General features: G+C 38.2%; 1 long non-coding RNA gene and 1 pseudogene across 2 annotated transcripts; one reads left to right on the top strand and one right to left on the bottom strand.

Annotated features, from left to right (window-relative positions):
• Nucleotides 1-647: 647 nt before the first annotated feature.
• Nucleotides 648-22,180, bottom strand: LOC129354617 (sodium- and chloride-dependent taurine transporter-like; annotated as a pseudogene).
• Nucleotides 10,988-13,568, top strand: LOC129354619 (uncharacterized). Of its 2 annotated transcripts, XR_008605174.1 has the most exons (4): nt 10,988-11,152; nt 12,119-12,202; nt 12,776-12,866; nt 13,030-13,568. It is a non-coding gene; the product is annotated as an uncharacterized LOC129354619 (long non-coding RNA). The 2 variants fall into 2 exon arrangements; XR_008605173.1 differs by lacking the exon at nt 10,988-11,152 and having other exon boundaries at nt 11,991-12,202.
• Nucleotides 22,181-22,908: the final 728 nt, after the last annotated feature.

Raw genomic sequence — 22,908 nt, 5'->3', positions numbered from 1 at the left:
CTGAAGCCATAAAGTGGAGTCCTTCATTCTCCTCTTGTCTTGTGAAAACTTGTGTTTATGGCAGCAATATGATGCTTTCTAAGAAACTGCATCATAAATTGCTGTACATATTGTTTTGACAGCTTCAGTAAATGTGTGAAAGTTATTGTGGGTTAAGTTACTGATCCTGGCTTCAGTTTGCAAAGAGAGTCAGACCCAATCTGTTCCCTAATGTTCCCTAATGTTCCCGAGTGTCAGACCAGGAAGAAAAACAAACAGCAATTTCACAGCATATCTTTGTTTTTAGTATCAACATTTTGAGAAATAGAATCTGAGTTACATTTAAATAAAAGAATATTGTCATTTATTTCACGCTGATTTACCTTTCCAGTGGATTTCACACCCTTCCAGATACAAAAGAAGCAGATGACCCAGACAAGGAGTAAACACAGGGCCAAGTCCCATTTAACGGGGCCGATCTCATCGATGCCGCTGCTGATACCCAGCACATTGTGTCTGCAAAACAAAATAATAATCCATAATTATCCGTACTTCTAAAGCTTCGCTAAAGATCACAGCAATAATGAGCGATTCACATGAGGAATACAACGAACATGAAAGTTGTGTGTGGGCACAGAAGTGAGCAGGTGCGAGGGATTTTATGTAACTTACTCCCAAAACTCTGTGACGGGGGAGGTAAAGTTGGAGGCGTTGGCGGCAACCCAGACGGTTTTGTTCTTGCGGTAGGTGTCCTCAATGCATTGATCTGTATTCCAGGGCTGATTGCACTTGGCCCAGGGCAACTCTGGCTGGAAACACTGAAAGGTAATTTAAAAAAACAGAAGGTCTGAACAGAAGTATGTATTTAGACAGATTAGATTCCTGTGCACCTTTTAAAATAAAAAGGCAATTTAACAGTTTTATATCCCCACCTGGAATAAGTAGTAGAGACCCCAGGCCAGGATGACGATGTAATAGATATTCAGGAGGGATACAATTACAATGGAAGCGTAGCCAATACCTGCAACAGACCAAGGATTCAAATTTAAAAACAAAACAATAGTGAAGAATATGTTGGTTACAGAGATGTTGGAGGCAAATGGATGATTTTATGCTACATTTTGTGCAACAACAAGATGGTCACTATTGGGCTGAAGCTTGAAACCAAGTTCTGAGTAGTTAAACTAAAAATATAAATAAATAAAAACTCCTTTTCCACAGGAACATTCAAAAAGTAAATTTACTGCCTTTGCAATAAACATTTAAATTCAGGAGAAAGACTGTTTCATGTAAGTTTTTAACAATAAATCTGGTTTCTTTCAACTGATAGGCAAATGTTTAATGTATGCCAGAACTCCCATTCTGACAATGCACATTCAGTTCTGAATCCATGGTAATCCTTTTTTAATACTGAAAAGTGTTTGTCCAACTCCTCTGCACAAGATAATCCTGCACTCTATTCAGAGAACATACTGTGACCAAGCAGAAATATCCAATCCAATCCCTGTCTTTGGTCTGTTTCTACAGTTTGACCCACTCACTGTAAAAAAGGAACCTCAGGGGTTATCACATTAACAAAAGAATATCATGTACTGTTAACTAAATAATTCCATGTTTGAGCCAAAAACATGATACAAACATGTTGCATAAACAAGATATTCCACAACTTCAACGTTTATAAAATTGAATCATGTTGAGCGAACATGATTCATTATAGTCAGACCGATCCTATGCTGAAGACCACGAGTGAGATCACGGGATATCACGCAAGTTCACGCAAGATTACGGAAAATCACGGGATATCACGCGAGAATACGCGAGACAATCGGTTTTTTCTCGCAAATGGAATAAAATGTATTCAAGGTGAGATAACGTGATTCTATTACTTCAGCTAGATCTTCCGCCGAAAAAAATAACTATGTTTAGCTATGTTTTCAAGTGTGTGAACCTATACTGCTGGAGTTTTGAGATTGTTGTCATTGTTTTTTGATCTGCATATTTAGGAAGACACTGCTGAGGTCAGACGAGAGTGCATCCTCAAAGGTCTGTGTGTACCTAAATGAAGATCCAGAGAAGCTGGTGAGGGAGTACATGGTATGTTAAATTGTTTTTGTATTTACAATAGAACTCCTAAGAGTTGTTAAAATACTTTCAACAACTAAGGTCCATGAGTGACTCAATCAATGTCAGTCTAATTTATTTATTTAATTACATGTGAATTGTCTCCCCCCCAATACCCTCCCCTAACTCCCTTAGGACGTTGATGAATGAAATGGCCAAAGCCGAGACTGTCCTCGGAATCGTCATTTGAGCAGAGGGTGCAGAGGCTGCCGATGCACATCTGGATGTTGGGATTGTCCTGGAGGAGGTGGAAGTTATGAACAGCTTGGGCAGTGTATCTTCTGCAATAGTGATGCTACTGGGACTAATCTACGCACTAAACTTGAGCTACCCTCAAGTTTAGTGCGTTCAGCACTCAACTTGCTCAGTAACTCAAGCATACCTTTGAAGTAATACAGAAAATAATAATGAAATTGGATGGAAAGAACTTATCAAAGAAAGCACAAGTTCTCAATATGAAACTCGCCGCTAAGTTGAGTAAAGTTTCATATGGAAAATTAGTGTTTAAAGTCTGCAGTAGAAAAGATTTATATTGTTACAGTTCTCTAAGTTGAGCAACTATACTGACATGTTTTATGTTGTAAAGAATTGGCTGGGAAATGAAACTGTAACCTTTTTGTAGTTGTTTTTTTATTTCAATGTCCAACTCGGCTGTGTTTTGTGCTGTGCAAAAAAACGATGTATAACAATTCTGAAAATACAATTGTGTTGTACCTTTTCTAATTGTTGAGTGTTCTTCCTACACTTTCACCTAGTGCTATCTTAAAATGCTTGATTAACGCTTGAAAATATGTCTTTGAATTAACGTCATAAAATAATGGAAAGGATTTCCACACGATTAACTAGCTGTCTTTTAGCATGAAGCATATTTGTTGAGCTAACTTACTTTTAGTGAGTTGTACCTACTGAATAAAGTAGTGTGAAGGTACCACTGTAAAATAAGGTGGTTTCAACTAGATTTACATTCATCTTAATGAAGTTACATCAATGATTTGGTCCTAAACATTGCAGATTAGTTGGGCTGGCTGTATTGCATTACACTGGATCACACTATAGTAACTGAGTTAAAGGAACCTTTAAAAATATGTTGAGCCAACACATTTCATTTGAATTTGAATAACCTTAATGAATGGAGTTGAGCCAACTCATTTGATTTACAATCATCCATTGCATTACCATAATTCTGGTTAAGCCAACACATTTGGTTTAAATTAGAACAACCTTAATGAATTATGTTTTGCCAACTCATTTTATTTATATAAGAATAACCACAATATATTACGTTGAGCCAACATGTTTGATTTAGAATCACCTATTGAATCACCATTGTAACAAGTTGAGCCAACACATTTGCTTTACATTGGAATAATCTTAATAAATTAGGTTGACCTAACACATTTGCTTTAAATAGGAGTAACACAAGTACATGGTGCTGAAATAAAGCAAAGTAATCAGGTGGAAATCCTTTCCATAATTTTTTTATGTTCATCCAATGACTTATTTTTTTCAGTGCTGATAACAGACTAATAAGTGATTTGTGGGGCAGCTGCTGTGACGGCCTGACCCCTTCAGGTCCAATCACATCCGAAGGTCAGAGAAGCCCTCACAAACACGAGGGCCGACATGCCAGATGAAATGTTTTCTATTAAAATAATTTGCAAGTAGAGAATGAAGGAAATCTATCCAGACAGTGTATTAAGTTAAATCATGCCAAGCAACTCCTCCAGTGTCTGACTGGGAGATTAAATTCCAGCTTCATATTTATCTTCAGAAAATGCTTCCTTTAAAAGATAATGTGCTGTCAAAACTCAGATTGCAAACTTGGCAGGTAAACAAGATTTGCAGTTTTGATTAAAAAAACAGTTTTTTAAATGAAGATATGAACTTTGAACAGGGGATCAGAACCTGGCCTTGAGAGGTTTGGTGAAAGGTTAGTGACCTTTCGCCAAATCATTCTGTTCGGCATATTTTAGCTGATTCAAGGTCCAACCAGTATCATTGTTGTTTTTAGCCTTGACTGAAATAAAAACTATACTTCCGAGAACTTTCAGATAAGTTTCATTGTCATTAGTGGCCGTGACAACAAGATAGATGTAGAGACATGATCTTGGTAAGTGTTTTGTTTTGAAGTATTGTCTTTGACAACTTAAGGAGGAAACGTAATCTTCCTGGAGTGAGAGCAGGTGCAGGAACTCTGATCACAATGGATTAGAATTTGGAGTAGAGTTCACACAATGACCGCAGTCACACTAAGTCCTCATAAGAACATTAAAACAAGCTTTGTATTCACTCAGGCACAGCCGACAGCGGCCACTCATCCAAATTAATGTCCTTCAACGTCACCGGCCATCTGTGAACGCAAGTGTGTGGATGTGTGTGTGTGTATGTGTGTGTATGTGTGTGTGTGAGAGAGAGAGAGAGACAATAGAGAAGCTTGAATTATGAAACAACATTCTCACCCTTGTTTGCCTTTATATGTATATGAATTCAAGAACTACTTTGCCAACAAATCGTGTCCTTTTAATCACTTGGCCAATTAATAGCTGTAACATCCTCACATCTCCAAACACACACACACACACACACACACACACACACACACACACACACACACACACACACACACACACACACACACACACACACACACACACACTTATATATTCAGATCACATGGGACAGTGCTGATCAAACAAACAGATGTGTCCTCCTCCATGATGTCATGTCTTCAGCTCTTTGGAGGGATGACCTTGCCTGACCTCACTCATTGTATCTACACTGTAAAAAGTGATGCACTTTTTTTCATTCAAGCTAATAACTACCATTGAATACATTGTAAAATAATTGACTTGATGGTGAAAGTCAATTTTTTTGCATTCTGAGGTGTCAATTTTGATTCAGACTGAATTACTCACACTTCTGAAGGAAAGAAAGCAAATATTTTGATTCCTCTCAAAACATACTGACAGGAAATGATGTAATAATTGAATCTGAGTCACGTGAGAAGTTGTGGAGAAGTGCTTGGAGAGCATCGTCCGTTTCGGCAAGGGGAAGAAAGCATTTAATCAAAGAATAAACCTGCGGTAAGTACTAAGCTAAGCTGATGTCTTAACAAGCCTACAGTTGTATTAATGCAAAAGACTGAGTTAATGTCACCTGGTTAGCAAGCTGAAGGTCCCGCCTAAATATGGGTATCCCAGTAAACGCTTTCTTTTTTCGCCGGGTTAAATGTGGTGTCATTTCTGAACTTACACATATTTCACGAGAAATATCACTATGTGTACATTGTTCGGTTGTAGCTGGAATTAATCAAGGTAGGCATAATTCGTTACCAATCAATCGCTTCCACCACGGTTAGCTCGGCTACACCGTGAACTTGACTAGCTCAGCATATTAAGCCTTGTTAGCAATTAGTTCGTCTAGTGTGTTCATACCATCCATTTAAAAAAAGAAAAACATGTGCCACCTATGAGTACATTAATGTGTAGTAGCTCATAGGAAATCATTTGTGCACCTGTCACTGCACCAAAGACACTTTGAGACTGTAGGAACCAAAACAGGAGCCATCCAGTCTGTCTTCATATTTAAAGAGGACTACCAGTGGCCTCTGGCAGATGTACTAGAATGGCTTTACATTTTCACTGCTTTGAATTAGTCTGCCATGGATTCAATATTGACCAGGCGCGCACTGTAAAAGCACTGTTATGGTAGAGCTGGGAATTGAGTTTGCTAGATTAGTCTACACATCGCATAATAACCATTTTGATTGTCCCTAAAGGGTGCTGATGCAGATTTCAGAAGGGAGTGTATCCTCAAAGCTCTCATCATCTACCTGGGAGAACGTGTTGAGGACCTTATAAAGGAATACATGGTATGTCCAGATATTTTCTGTCACAATGAAGATTCAACTTTATTCATCACAGGAGACCACCTATGCCATTATACAGTATATAGTGATTAATGAGGTGTGCCAGACTGCAGTTTGTTCAGTTGCATATTTCGTATATTTTGCATCAGGTCTCCCAGAAAGATCAAGCCAAGCAGGAGCTGGAGAGGACCATCATGGCAGACTTCGTCTTAAGAGAGAATTCAAGCCTTCTACAGCAGCCCCAAGACGTTGGGATTGTCATTGATGGTGGGAAGTCCTCAATGAGTTGCCTTCTGTTGCAGCCGGAGTTGTAATGCTCTTTGGACTTTGCTATGCTCTTATCATGGAGTATCCACAGGGTTTCAGGTTCACCTTTGAGGCCCTTCAGAAGATCCTGATGGAGCTTGGTACCAACAAGATGACTTCCAAGATTCGCAAACTCAGTGGTGAACTCAAAACTGCACAGTAGTGTATATATATATATATATATATATATATATATATATATATATATATATATATATATATATATATATATATATATATATATATATATATATATATATATATATATATGGTTCTGGGGCTTTGCATCCCCAGAACCAGAACCAAGAGAGGAGAAGCAGCTTTCAGCATCTATGCACCAAAACTTTGGAACAAACTTCCAGACAACTGTAAAACAGCGGAAACCCTGACTTCTTTTAAATCGCAATTAAAACACACCTGTTTAGAATTGTTTTTGAAATGTAATATGTAACAATGTATTGTCTATTATATGTTGCATGACTTTGTGTTCTTGTGTTTATGCTGTAAAGCACTTTGAAATGCCTTGCTGAAATGTGCTATACAAATAAAGTTTGATTGATTGATTGATTTGTGTGTGCTTAATGTGTGCATGTAGTTGCCACTGGCTTCTATTTAAGAGGTAGACCACCTCAGCAGCACTTTGTTATACAGGCTCACGGTGTCACTTTCATGGACTGCTTTTGTTGGAATTTTACTTCTTTGATGATGTTTAGGGATGCAACATTCCTTCATGTATTTGAACAGTACAACAGTGGATGCTTTCCATCCATTTAATTTAGCTTGGTAAGCCATATTGTCTTTATTTCATTGCTCTGAGCAACAATGACATGTTTATATTTGTTTGTCTGAACATGCCACTTTTTTCTCTCCTTTTTTACTTGTGAGGAATAAATGACTTTGAAAAAATGTTGCTGGAGTGTATTAATTGTGTATTAATTTTTAAAAATGCAATATAAACACACTGTGTGTGTATATATGTAGATGCTGTACACACACACACACACTCTCTTTGGGGCTCCTCTTAAGCCATGATCGTCGCTGTCGGACAGAAACCAACTTTCTGAAAGACTTTTCTTGTTTTGATTTCTGGCTACGTTTAGCCAGAAATCAACCGGTTGCCCAGCCATCAGGGTTAGCAAATAGTTTTTTAAACCAAATTTCTGAAATAGAAAAAAAAGACTTTCATGGGGAAAATGAATTAACTCGTGCTAATGCCTGAATATTACTTTGGTGCAATGTATATATATTTGATTCGTTCAATGTAAATATTTTACTTTGGTTCCAAAACTGAAATGTAAATAATTTAACTTGGATAAAGGTGAAGAATTAATATTGGCTCAAGTACAATAATATGGTTTGAGTCAAAATTAAATAGCCATGTTGTACCAAACAACTGTATTTACATTCTGTGAAGTCAAATATTTTAGATGCAACAAATGGACATCAAATTTTTTACTTTAAGCAAGGCCACACTTTTTACAGTGTACATATGGAGTCGACTCATTTTTTAAACTGCTGAAGGTTTTGCTGAGTAAACAATCTGAAGATTGTCACAACAGTTAAAGAAGCTGAAGATGTGATCATTATTAGCATGCTTCCTGTCAGTACATGCATGTTGGAGTCCGTGGCGTTTGAGGAGAGAAGGATGAACTTAAACATAATCTGATGAGGAGTTTGTATTTGATGGCCTCATTTCTCATCAGCTATCTGGTCACGTTTTTATTTTTGTCTCCGTTTCATCTGACTTTTTAGAATAAAGTGCGATCAACAAACAGAGGACCAGCTGTTTGTTTTGTACAAAATATTTTAGCTTTTGCAAGAGTTTAATAATTAACGAAAGGCAACGCTGGCTCCCATCCACAGTTTTTTTTATATTCTTTCCTCTTCGTCAGTGGTTCTGCAGGTTCTTTGGGTTTGTATAGTTTTAGCTCATTTTCAGGTAATTTTGTTGTTTGACGAGTCAGTTCACTTTGACGTATCAATGTTTGGAGGCATCAAAAGGCTCTTTGTTACCAGCGGTCCATCTCGAAACACAATTTGTTTTCATCTGGATGTGTGTTAGGGTTTTACTTATTGAAGCTGATATATTTGTCCTGGTGTGTTTCTCTTTGCGCGGTTCTTTCCTCCTACCCCATAAATGTCTCAGACATACTGCCTCCCCTCGTCTGGCTCTGCTGGTGATATCTTCCATAAAAGGGGATTTCTTATTCTGCCATTGCTCCAGAAATGCATGCAGGGCAGGAGAAAGACTTGAGGAGATTGTTTTCTTATGATGCAACCTGGGTTTTCTAGGTTAAATTATTAACTATACCTACTCACGACTGAGAAACCAGAACTGTTTTTTTTTTTACAGTTCTAGTTAAATCCTGTGTTTTTATTATAAATTACCCTGACATGACTTATGTCTTAACATGTGTTTTGTTTTCCTCACCTATAAAATTTTAACAAACAAATTTATACTTCCACAAAATATTAATTTTTATTATTTTAATTTATTTTTACCATGCTGTACACATTTTATGTTCATCTCAGATTTTTTTTCTTGACTTTTAATTGTTTTTTTCTCAGCCTGATTCATTTTCTTTCGCTCCGTCTGGCTGTCTTTGTGTCGCTCCTTCTCCCATCTTCATCGGTCCATCTGTCGGCGGCTCAGATCCCACCACCCTGCTCTGATGTGTTGCTGTGCTGTTACCATAGAGATGTGTAATTCAGGACACTGTGCGTACCGCCTTGTGTCTGAGTGTGTGTTTTGAGACAACCACACCATAACGTGTTAGAATGTGAAGATAAAATGGCAATTGCACATGTGAGAGTGAAGTAAAATACGTTAATCTTATTTGGCTGGTGGTGAGAGAAGCTGGCCGGGAAAGCAAAGGCCGAGAAGGAAGAAAATGCTGTTGAACGTGGGCACTGAAAATGGAGGAGAGGAGATGAAGGCAGGGAAAAAAGCTTGAAGTCGACTTGATCCAATAGCATCACTAGACTCCTCAGAGCCATTAGATGAGCTTTCTGGGAAGTTGAAAAAGAAAGACAAGGTGAGATGAGGAGAAGGCTGAAGCACTGAACAGGCCCAGCGTGTAGGTGTATCAGCGCAGCCCTGGTTGTTGCCTGGTGACGGCTGCTGGGCAAAGTCCCAGCGCTCTGATTGGAGGAGAATCTGGTGTGACTCAGTCAGTCCTCTGTCAAAAACAGCAGAGGTGTGGAAAAAACCTGAATCTTAAGTAAGAGAGACAGATCTGCTCTGGATGTTTGGTGATGGGGGAATTCAAAAAAATCTGATAATAAAAGGGCGGGGCAGGTGGAGCAGTGGAGAAATGTCCACTGCTCCACCTGCGAGCAAAACAAAAGAAATAACTAAAAATAAAACAAAACAGAGAATCTAAGCTGCATTTTAATTAAACATAAAAAGGGAATTGCCTTTCTTCCTTGTGATGCAGTGATCATCAAATTCCTGAGTCACCGCTGCTGAGGATGAAAAATGATGGTTTACATGTTTTTGGATTGAAGATTTAAACCGAGTAACATGAGAATCAGTTACCTGTCGCAAAGTCCAACTGTGCATCCTTATGTGTAAATGCAGTTACATGAACAAGTTATAAAATAAAAATGTCAACCTCATAACACACTGTAAAAAAGGAACCTCAGGGGTTATCACATTAACAAAAGAATATCATGTACTGTTAACTAAATAATTGCATGTTTGAGCCAAAAACATGATACAATCATGTTGCATAAACAACAAGATATTCCACAACTTCAACGTTTATAAAATTGAATCATGTTGAGCGAACATGATTCATATCAGACAGACCGATCCTATGCTGAAGACCACGAGTGAGATCACGCGATATCACGCAAGTTCACGCAAGATTACGGGAAATCACGGGATATCACGCGAGAATACGCGAGACAATCGGTTTTTTCTCGCAAATGGAATAAAATGTATTCAAGGTGAGATAACGTGATTCAATTACGCCAGCTAGATCTTCCGCCAAAAAAAAAAAAGATCGGGGCGTATTACATTAACAAAAAAAATATCATGTACCTTTCACACAATAATGTTGGGTTTGAAGCGAAAAACGTGATAAAATCATGTTGGATAAACAAGATATTCCACGACTTCACATTTATAAAATTGAATCATGTTGAGCTAACATGATTCATTATAGTTAGACTGATATTGTGCTGACGACAACGAGTGAGATCACGGGATATCACGCGAGAACACGCGAGACAATCGGTTTTTTCTCTCAACTGAACTAACGTGATTGAATGACGTTATCTCAACTTGAATACATCTAATTCCTCAAGCTCCCAGGCCTCTACCAGAGGCCTGGGAGCTTGAGGGTCCTGCGCAGTATCTTGGTTGTGCCAAGATATATATATATATATATATATATATATATATATATATATATATTATATATATATATATATATATATATATATATATATATATATATATATATATATATATATATATATATATATATATATATATATATATATATATATATATATATATTTTTTATTAGATTAACTTTGACAAATATTGATATTGAATAAAATAAAAAAAAAAACATATATATATATATATATATATATATATATATATATATATATATATATATATATATATATATATGTTTTTTTTTTTTTTTTTATTCAATATCAATATTTGTCAAAGTTAATCTAATAAAAAAACACAGTGACGTCAGTTCCAAAGCGCTATTGTGTCAGACTCATCTCCCGCTGAAGAGGATCCAGCGACATCAAGAGATTACGGAAAATCACGCGAGATAACTGGCTCGCACCTTGTTGGGTTTTTTCAAGGGCAGAGGGGAGATTCCTGGCGTGCATCTACTTAATTTGAAGAAGGTAAGAGTCAAACTATTTTCATCTAAATCCATATAAAAATATGTAACTTAAAATTTCTCTACCATTTGCACCATTTTCTACTTGTTCCATACTTGTGTCACATTATTTCATGTCTGTAGATTAAGTCGGTTAGGTTAAGGCAGATAGCTTTTTGTTTACATTTATCGCCGCACCATGTTAGGTACATTCTGTGCGAAAAAAACTCTGCAGAGCCATATGTAGTGTAAGGGTCACAAAGCTGCTGCCAGAGACACAAATGGACCCCGGAAATGTCACAGTTTTGCTCCTCCTGAGCTCCCTGGAGGTTTAGTGGATTTTTAACACACTGATCTAACATCAGTCTATTTCTAACTATTTTAATTCTATTTCAGTAATGTTACTATGGAGGTAAATGTAGATACACACACACACTTTGGTACCTTTCTATCATCATCGAGATTCTTAATTAATTATGGTAATAAAAAGTCCTACATTTCAGTCGGTGAAACCTGCAGAAAGCATTGCTTTCTGAGCTTTGTTAAATGTTCCTAAAATACCTGTTAGTTATGGATTTCTAGTATATTTTGTCAGGCTAAAACTCTCAATGGATTATCCATTATTACAGACTTGAGCTTTCTATTTTTTTTCTTTAAAATACATATTCCTCTGCTGTAAAGATGTTGGGGTTTTTTGGACTCTTCTTTGTTGTCCCCAAATAATTGTAGCTCAGAAACAATATTGAAGTTCATTGGTTTAATTTTGAAATGTTGATGTTTTTTGTGTTGATTGTTTGTGCTCATTTTGACCTTTGTTACTATTGCTTTCTACCATGTTCAATTCACCCATTGTTCTGCACATATGTGCTTGCATACAAGTGTCCAGTGGTTATATTCATGAGGCATTCAAGGGACTTGTACTAAAAGATACAACTCAGTTCAGTATGAATTGCATATTTTAATGGCTGAAAATATATCTGATCTCTTTCAGAACATCACCTGTCTGTAATCCACCTGCTTAAGTTCTGGTCAAGGGGCTCATTGGCTATCAAGTTATAGATTTCAGTGGCTAATAGTAAGTTTTGCCAGATCTAAAGTGACTGAATGTAGTGTTAGAGAGCTTAGAGCTAGAGTTCAGCTAAACATTTATTTGACCAGTCTGTTTTATTTGTCTTTATTTGCGTGGGGATGTGGAAATGTAAGGAGTGTAGTCTCTCTCTGTCTCGTAGATATGACCTGTTAAAACATTTTACACTTAAACACCGGCATATGCGACGTTATCCATGCCCACACATAGACTGTCCATGTACTTGTAAGACATGGAATGCTTTGCATATTCATTTAAGTAGAAGGATATAGACTGTGTTGACCATTCTGTACTTTTCACATATTTCTTTGGTGATATATTCATGTCTTTATTTAAACCTCTAACAGCTTCAGTTAGATGTTTAAATGAGATGTTAAACTCCATTTTAGTCATGGCATAATGAAGGGATACTAACAATTTTAAATATCTTTCAAACAGACTGCAAGTCACTGATCACTTTTGTTGTGACTTCCTTTGAATGCAGCTATGTTTTCAAGTGTGTGAACCTATACTGCTGGAGTTTTGAGATTGTTGTCATTGTTTTATGATCTGCATATTTAGGAAGACACTGCTGAGGTCAGACGAGAGTGCATCCTCAAAGGTCTGTGTGTACCTAAATGAAGATCCAGAGAAGCTGGTGAGGGAGTACATGGTATGTTAAATTCTCTTTGTGTTTACAATAGAACTCCTAAGAGTTGTTAAAATACTTTCACCAACTAAGGTCCATGAGTGACTCAATCAATGTCAGTCTTAATTTATTTATTTAATTACATGTGAATTGTCTCTCCCCCAATACCCTCCCCTAACTCCCTTAGGACGTTGATGAATGCGCAGAAATGGCCAAAGCCGAGACTGTCCTCGGAATCGTCATTTGAGCAGAGGCTGCCGATGCACATCTGGATGTTGGGATTGTCCTGAAGGAGGTGGAAGTTATGAACAGCTTGGGCAGTGTATCTTCTGCAATAGTGATGCTGCTGGGACTAATCTATGCACTAAACTTGAGCTACCCTCAAGTTTAGTGCGTTCAGCACTCAACTTGCTCAGTAACTCAAGCATATCTTTGAAGTAATACAGAAAATAATAATGAAATTGGATGGAAAGAACTTATCAAAGAAAGCACAAGTTCTCAATATGAAACTCGCCGCTAAGTTGAGTAAAGTTTCATATGGAAAATGAGTGTTTAAAGTCTGCAGTAGAAAAGATTTATATTGTTACAGTTCTCTAAGTTGAGCAACTATACTGACATGTTTTATGTTGTAAAGAATTGGCTGGGAAATGAAACTGTAACCTTTTTGTAGTTGTTTTTTTATTTCAATGTCCAACTCAGCTGTGTTTTGTGCTGTGTAAAAAACGATGTATAACAATTCTGAAAATACAATTGTGTTGTACCTTTTCTAATTGTTGAGTGTTCTTCCTACACTTTCACCTAGTGCTATCTTAAAATGCTTGATTAACGCTTGAAAATATGTCTTTGAATTAACGTCATGAAATAATGGAAAGGATTTCCACACGATTAACTAGCTGTCTTTTAGCATGAAGCATATTTGTTGAGCTAACTTGCTTTTAGTGAGTTGGACCTACTGAATCAGGTAGTGTGAAGGTACCACTGTAAAATAAGGTGGTTTCAACTAGATTTACATTCATCTTAATGAAGTTACATCAATGATTTGGTCCTAAACATTGCAGATTAGTTGGGCTGGCTGTATTGCATTACACTGGATCACACTATAGTAACTGAGTTAAAGGAACCTTTAAAAAATATGTTGAGCCAACACATTTCATTTGAATTTGAATAACCATAATGAATGGAGTTGAGCCAACTCATTTGATTTACAATCATCCATTGCATTACCATAATTCTGGTTAAGCCAACATATTTGGTTTAAATTAGAACAACCTTAATGAATTATGTTTTGCCAACTCATTTTATTTATATAAGAATAACCACAATATATTACGTTGAGCCAACATGTTTGATTTAGAATCACCCATTGAATCACCATTGTAACAAGTTGAGCCAACACATTTGCTTTACATTGGAATAATCTTAATAAATTAGGTTGACCTAACACATTTGCTTTAAATAGGAGTAACACAAGTACATGGTGCTGAAATAAAGCAAAGTAATCAGGTGGAAATCCTTTCCATAATTTTTTTATGTTCATCCAATGACTTATTTTTTTCAGTGCATAACTTTTCTACAATAACAGATTTCTGCTTTTGCTGCATACACTGCCCTGCTTTCCATTGTAATGTAAAGGCTTCCCCATAATGCAGGGGATCCCAGAGTTGTTCTGGGCCTCCCCATGGATCACAATAAAATCCCCCCAAAATAAAAAAAATCAACTGGCCACACATCATTCAACCAGACACAAACCTATACACATATTTTGTTTTTCAAACTCCATTGAAGTTTATTTCTATGACTACTTCATCTGGTGAGTCAGAGGCATGACAGACGCCGACTGACTTCTGCCTCCCTCATTGCATCACTTCCTCCACAAACCATATGGAAATGGCAAAGAAAGAAACTCAATCTCATTTCAAAGTGCTAGAATCAAAGGCACTCCTGTTCTTTTCTGACTGAATTATGATGAAGTTTCAGGCACATCAGAAGCACATGGTCATGTAATACGGCAGGTTTGAATGATTTCTGAAAAGGTCATGTGCAGACATTCAGAGAAAGTTAAGTTTTCGTATCACTATAATTACTAGCAGTCCAGCCAGCTAGTAATTAAGAGATGGATGCTAATGCTAACTTGTGCTTAAATGCTTCAAAGAAGGGGAGATACGAGTGTAAAACTAGGAAGGCTTAAAATGTTCCCAACATGTAAAAGTTTCAATCTGACATCAGTGTCTGACATTATAAGGACTTTTCATTTGTCAAAGTAAAAGAATTGCCTTCTGCACAGGAAGGGTTTGAGGCGTTCGAACTTCCTGGTGTACAGGTTTTGTTTTCATTCAAATTTACCATTTTAGCAACTGAATTTTAATAACTGTCTACATACCAGTAAAAATGGGACAAGCTTCTCCCAGCAGGTGATGCCGCCCTCTGAGGTGAACTGACCAAGGGCAACCTCCAGGAAGAAGACTGGCAGACCTCCGCCAAACAGGAAAATGAAGTAGGGGATGAGAAACGCACCTAGAAATGGGAGACGAAACAAAACCCAAACAGGTAAAGTAAAAGAAAAGTAGCTAACAAAATGATTTTTCCAACCATTTGATGCTCACCTCCACCATTCTTGTAGCAGAGGTAAGGGAAACGCCAAACGTTCCCTAAACCTACAAATCCGCCGGCCACAGACAGGACAAAGTCCAACTTGCTGGCCCACTTCTCCCTCTGGGGGTGCTTGCCCTCCGCCTCGTCTTCAGGCCGAGTCCCAGGGCTCTTACCAGGAGACGGCTTCAAAGTGTCCTTATGGAAGTCTTTCAGACACTGAAGTTTCTCTTTTTGTGCCATTCTGTGGATAGAAAATGCAGAAATGTAAGCAAAACTTCATATTAAAATAATTTCAAAAACATGATTCAGGAAATGTTGCTTGAATATTTATCCAAGTAACATTGCATAGCACTCTGGATCCCCAATGTGCCACAACTGCAATGGACTGCAAAAATAATCCATATAACCTGATAAGTTACCAGCAGAGAAACTCAAATCTAAGTGTTGCAAGTGTTCTGCTGCTGTTCTGCTGCCCGTATTCATTGTCTGTTTTAGAAACATGTGAAGCAGGTGCACATCAACTTGTAACAGTATCATTAGCTAACCACAAATCCACATTCTATCACTCACACCGTTCTTAATGCAAATTTACTAAGACTTCATTTGTATCATATATTGACTGTCACTTTTGTTTGTTTAAATGTGCCAGAAGTGATCTTTTGCTGATTATACTTCAGTGCAAAGCTAAAAGTTAAACAGTTACCAGAGAGATAATTTTACCAATGAGAAGAAATCTAAACTTTAATGACCTCCTTTTACTTCCTCCTTCTATACTTCCTCATTTGCTCTGACAAAAATGTGGAAACAGAAGAACAACGTAATCATGATCAGCAACGACAGCTGTAAATTTCCACCCAATGGCGACAGCGAAGGAGAAAAAGAAAGTCAGGGAAGAGACACATACTTAACAGTCAGCACGTGTCTCCAACTGTGGAAAATGTCACATCCTTATCTTTATGCATCGGCCCAACTGCTGCTGCACTCTCACCTTTACTATCCGTTTCCCTCATTCATTCTCTGGCTCTGACTTAATCATAAAACCACATTTCAGAAAAAACCCAACAGCTTTGCACTGTTTGCATATTAAAATGCTCATTTGTACATGATGGATGAAACTGGGGAATATTTTGAATAGATTAAACCCTATAAACTCCTTTCTTGCTTTGTCACAGTTGAATATCGCCGTTGATCGAACCACATGGCAGAAAAACGTGTTAAACACTTCCTGCTTTATGAAATGCTATCGCCATTATGTCTGAGGTAAAATACTCAGACATAATGAGTATGTCTGAGTATGTTTGAACATGTTTCTGCAGGTGACACGTTTAAAAAGCCCAACTCAAGCAAATTCTGCAATATTTAACACAGTTCTATGAAAACATCACATTAAAATGCAACTGATTCCTGTTGTAACTTAAAGTATCTAAGCTTGTCAAACCAGAACATCTTTAATATTTCACATCATTTTAAAGGATTCTGACCTTCTGTAGTTTAAAGTCAAACAAATTAAAACTAAACTAGACGATTCTTTGATTGACAGCGGTTACTAATCGCTTAATGTTTTATAATTAATTAAAGCCCAGTTAACAACCGTTTGCCAATTTAGCAGCTTTTCAGACAAAATCAGACCAGATTTTTACGGCTCACTCTGTAAAATGACGGTTCTGTTTCCTGTGCTGAAGATTCAAGCAGCTCTTATTCTACTTTTACTGCTCTTTATCATGGCGCTCAGTTGTGAGCTCAGGTCATTCACCAAGACCAGGACATTAATTGCCCTCTGCTCTGTGTTTTTCTTAGATCAAACTGGACCAAGAGTCAGGATTTGATTAGGACCGTTCCAGAACCCAGCCACAAACACTTATTTCTCAGCCAGATGACTTATATAACTCACTCTCCTATTTTCAGAGCATGTACCTTTTCAGTGAACTGGCCACCGATTGCGTCCACTCATCCATCACCAGCTCCCCTCCCCCCCCCCTGCTCCACATTGAACGCATTCATCTGCCCGTGTTGCTTCTCTTCCCATTTCTCATGTTGTTGTTTATGACATGCCACTTTTGTGCATTTTGTTTAATTGTTGCAAATGGACCATTTACAATTTTTTAACTAATTGGGCTTACAGGCTGCTATTTGAATCACTCAATTCCAGTCTTCACTGAGACAGATGTGCAAAAAAAAAAAAAAGTGACATTTTGGAGAAAATGAGCCAAAATAATTCACCAGATGTACACAAAAATTTCAAGGATTCTTCCACTGGGCCGCTCTGAAATCAGCTCACTTTGCATCCCCATTTTCTGCAGCTTCAGTCTGCAGTCTGAAGCATCCTCAAACTTAGCCTTGATCATAAAATATTCATTTTACAGCAACTGAAAGTGTAACAGGGAAAAAAAAGGAGATTACAGAGATAATCTTGTGAAGGGTGTAATAGCAAAGGAATGCAAGAATTTATGGGGGAGGGGCATTTCTGCTTCAGCTTCTAGGAAGCACAAAAGGTGACATGTTGAATGGAGAATAACAAAATAATATTAAGTTGACAGAAAATGAGAGCAGCCTTTTGTCAAATGTAATTTGAATGCATCATGCTGTAAATGATTAAGCAAGTATTAAAAAAAACACTAACAGAAAGCAATGCCAAAACATCGCTGACATTTAGTCGGCTCACATCATGGTAGTCTGGGACGGGTGGCATGGAAACACGGCATATCGTTTAAAGATTGCAGGCAGATGCGCTTTGCATAAGTCATGCAAAGAAACTTTAAACTGAGGGAAACGATCTGGTCTGCATGCAGGTGAAGTTTGACTGGACGCAGTAATCTTAAGAGTTTTAGAATATGGTTGCGCTGACGATATAAACTATGAACAGAAAACTCTCTGATATAAATGTTAAATAAAACTTTTTATCTACAATATTTGAATTTGGTTTCTTAAAACTGAATCACTTGCATCCTTTAATTACAACACTGACTCGACCAAAAAGTGGAGCTGTTGTAACTTTCTGCTCCCTGTGAACATGTTCCACTCCCACATATAATGGGAAAAGATTAAAAATAGTTTAGAAACATGTCTCAGCAGATCATATCTTAAAAATGTGTCTTGGAAACTAATTTTAAGGCTGATACAAAGTTATTCATTATTTAAAAATGTTTTTCCGGCAATGAGGAAATATTTTTGCTCTTTAGTTGAAGTTGATGTGCTAAATGCATCCCACAGCCGAAACTGAGGCCAAGTGGCATTACTGCAAGTACAATGATGCAACACAAGATCACAGATAATAATAACTAGATAGCTTGTCATTTCATTTTCTAATAATGCACTAGAAAGAAGACTACACAGGATGGTCATGGTGAATCTTGTTTTTGCTGTGGTGATTTTCAACAGAGTGTCAAATTCAGCACGACTCTTACCAAATGAAAGCGTCCTGTGTCTGATTCTGGCATTGTAGTTTTGTTTGGGGGGAGGGAAATGAAAAGTGGAGACTCGGCTCAAATAGGAACCAACTACAAATATAGAATAATCAAAAGTCAAACTCATGCGTTGTGATAATTTGCCAAAAGATGCATTCCAAATATTTGGAATTTTGTTGTGTTGCTGTTTTTGTTATGGCAACAAAACTAAAGATTCCATAAATGAATATGCCATAAAACACTTCAAATTTTATGTTGCGGGATGATAATAATAAAAATGTGGTCACATAATAGTAAAACAAATTTACTGATTAAAGACAAAATATGAATGCATGCAAGTATCAGCCAAAGGGGGCGCTGGTTTGTCAGACTCACCATGTTGCCATCGTTTGCCAAACTGCCCTCCATCATGCTCAGGTATGACAACATGAAAGTAACTGATATTACTTCTAATATCATGATGCTGAGTGTTAATTGGCATCTTTACTACCAAGTAAAACATCATCTTTCAAAGCCCAACACACGCACATACAATCATACAAGATTAATGGGGCAGCTCTAATTTGAGAGCCGGAGTGGGTCAGTGGTTCGTGTCAGTTAATATGTACAGCAGCAGTCAAGAGGGAGCCTCATGTGAAGCGAAGGACGCAGGGGGATAAAAGGTTCAAGAACAGATGATGCAAATTAACTCGGTGGCGTTTCTCTTCATGAGGTCAGTCGTCCTCAGTTGTCATTTAAAGAGACAAGAACGGAGTCACATTTATAGCTTAAGGTTTCACTAACACACCCACTTTCCACAAACCTCAAGTTACACACTCAATGAATCATTTAACAGCAAACAAGTCCTTCGTTAATACAGAAGCTTTCAGCTCAGCAAACAGGAAGACTCGGGCTACAAAACCTTGATATGTTTCCTCATTTGATTTCAATCGTTCAACTATTTTTTTCTTGAAAGAATCAACAATGACTGAAACCCAAAGGATCCTAAGATCCCTGGAATGTCTTGAATCATGGGACATTAAGGAGCATCTGAGGATTGGAACATATTCATGATTCGTGACATCCTTCAGATCACATTCAGGGTTAAAGCAAGGAGATTAAAAGTTAAATGAAAAAATGAAAACATTAATCAGAGTGACGCTCAGAGCAATCTCATCCTGAGTGTCGCATAGAAGTGTGACAAATAATCCAAATTCAATGAATAAATTAAAACCCTCCCATTAACGCGCCTGTGAGTCGATTATAACAAATTTAATACAATTTTATCAACCAAGTTCTGAAACAAGATGTCGTCAAAAGACTGGAGATTAACAAACCAACTTCAACAACCTGAGTCTCATCTGCCTGTCTGTCTATCCGTCTGTCTCTGTCTGTCTGTCCGTCTGTCTGTCTGTCCCTCTGCCTGTCTGTCTGTCTCTCTGTCTGTCTGTCTGTCTGTCTGTCTGTCTACCCGTCTGTCTGTCTGTCTACCTGTCCCTCTGCCTGTCTGTCTGTCTGTCTGTCTACCCGTCTGTCTGTCTGTCCCTCTGCCTGTCTCTCTGTCTATCCCTCTGTCTGTCTGTCTGTCTATCCGTCTGTCTGTCTCTGCTTGTCTGTCTATCTATCTCTCTGTCTGTCTCTGTCTGTCTCTCTGTCTGTCTGTCTATCCATCTGTCTACCCGTCTGTCTGTCTCTCTGTCTATCCCTCTGTCTGTCCGTCAATCCGTCTGTCTGCCTGTCTGTCTCTCTGTCTATCCCTCTGTCTATCTGTCTGTCTGCCAGTGTGTCTCTCTGTCTGTCTGTCTACCCGTCTGTCTGTCTCTCTGTCTATCCCTCTGTCTGTCTGTCTATCCGTCTGTCTGCCTGTCTGTCTCTCTGTCTGTCCCTCTGTCTGTCTGTCAATCCGTCTGTCTGCCTGTCTCTGCTTGTCTGTCTGTCTGTCTGTCCCTCTGTCTGTCTCTCTGTCTGTCTGCCTGTCTGTCTGTCATTTTATCAGTTTTCCCGTCAGTTGCTGATTTAGCGGCTTTCTGTCATTCTGGGAAACAGAACTCAAGGGAAAGTCCTTCACAGTTTTGAAATACCAAAGCTGATGAACATTATCTAGCAGTTTGCATTCGTTTAACTCTGGAGCTCTCAAAATGTCCAAACTGATCCTAAAATGGAAACCAAGTTAATGGGTCCTGAAGCCAACACACAGAAAGAGCCTATCAGTGAGGTGCTTCCGTTTCCCCTCCATCACGTTCAAGCATCAGGAAACAAACTGAAAATCAACCCGAGTCCATTTTTTTCATAGCGTTTTAAATATGAGAGGCAGCCGAGTCAAATACGCAGCTTGATGAGGAACAAACGACGCTGAGCGCAGAGAACGAAATGAAACATTATGTGACAAAAAGAGAAAATTAAAGAAAGCAGGAAGCGAGACAAAAGGTGGAGAAGGAGGCAGCGAGGAGGTGAGGAGGGAGGAGGTGAGGATGTGAGGAAGTGAGGAAGTGAGGAGGTGAGGAGGGAGGCAGCGCTCGCTGCTCGGAGCGGCGGAGCGGAGGAGCAGCATCTCCGCCTCCTGCGCGCACTGAGCGCCTCACTTCCCCTTTTTACCTCGGAACCAAAGAACCGAGCTGTTCCGATCTGGGTTCGGATGTAAAGCGAGTCAAGATTAGAAAAACGCTTTTTATGAAATTGTGATGAGGGAAATGTGGCGGCTGATAATTAACTTTGTCTTTAACAGAAAAATGTAGGCACATTTTCAAAACCAACGTGCAAAATCAAAGTTCGCAGCGCAGAATGCAAACATGAGGAGAAATGAAACCCACCGATTAAACCTTCCTCCACAGAGACAGGCTCTGTCCACGCTTGACAAAGAAACATCCCCGCATCCACGCAGCTCCCGCACAAACACAACTAAACTGAGTTCATCTGATCCTGCTGCAGATAAACTTTTCCTGTTTCACATCTTCTTAGTTTGCAAAGAAAGCATTTTTCATTCATACACAAATGAGTTGGAAATGCGTTTAAATTTAACATCCAACAAAAGAAAGAAATCCCTGAAAAACGCAGAAAAGCATCCTGGACATCCACCTCAGCTTAATGTGCTATAAGTGCAACATGGATGAAGGTTTTTCTTTTCCTTACCTGCTACGATGATTTGATGTTTTCTGTTATTTTGTCCTTTTAATGTCCTTTGCGCTCGGTCCCTGTCCGGTTAGTCTGGTCCGTGTCCTCCCGTGTCCGTGACAGCGACTGAAGTGTGGACGCGTCGGAGGCTTATATTTTAGCCTATTTATAAGCTTCTCTTTCTGACCTTTGTCTCTTAAAACCGGGGGACCAGAGACATCAGCGGCAGTGGAAAATCACCGGCCTGCCTCCTCTGAGCAACAGGAAAGCGGTGATAGTGATGCGTTCACGGACAACTTCAGCCTCGGAAATTTCCTGAAGTGCGCACTAACCAGAATGAGGGACTCCGCAGGTTCAACGTGTAATATTTATTTTAAAAAGTCATGGTTGACTCAACACAATCGAAACGTCTAAATAAAATGAAATATAATTTTATGAAAAATGTTCAACGTATTCCAGGCTTTTCCTGGTTCAAAATGAAACCTGTTGCTCCGCTTGTCTCCGTCATGTGACGTCAAACCGCGGCCTGTTTGTTGCGGTTAATTGTGTAATAAAACTTTTTCAGTTTCAGTTTTAAATCAAATCTTCGTCCGCAAATTTTTAACCCACATTGCTAATACTGTATTTTACGAGCGGTACCTCAACGCAACATTAAAGATGTTCAAAGGAATAGTCGCCCAACAACAAATACAAGGTAGGCCTATAAAAAAACAATTTATTTATTTAAAATTGATTTCACAATTAAGCTGTTTGATGAAATGCGTAGAATATTAAATATCATTTTTGTGTGTTTGTTTATTGTCAGAAAAATAAAAATAAAACCCAACATAAATCGCCATTCAGACAGTCTGCTCACTTCTCAGTGTTTTAACTCCAGAGTTCATCCATCCATTCAGTATCTACAAGATATCAGTGCATCTTTTGTTTCTTTTTTAATCAACTTTTTTCGGCAGCTAATAGAGTCAGTGGCTTGGCCCATT

The sequence above is a fragment of the Poeciliopsis prolifica genome, unplaced genomic scaffold, assembly GCF_027474105.1.
Source record: "Poeciliopsis prolifica strain line A6 unplaced genomic scaffold, Auburn_PproV2 SCAFFOLD114, whole genome shotgun sequence".
NCBI lineage: Eukaryota > Metazoa > Chordata > Actinopteri > Cyprinodontiformes > Poeciliidae > Poeciliopsis > Poeciliopsis prolifica.
The sequence above is the reverse complement of the archived record's forward strand: the minus strand, read 5'-3'. Positions and strand labels throughout refer to the sequence as shown.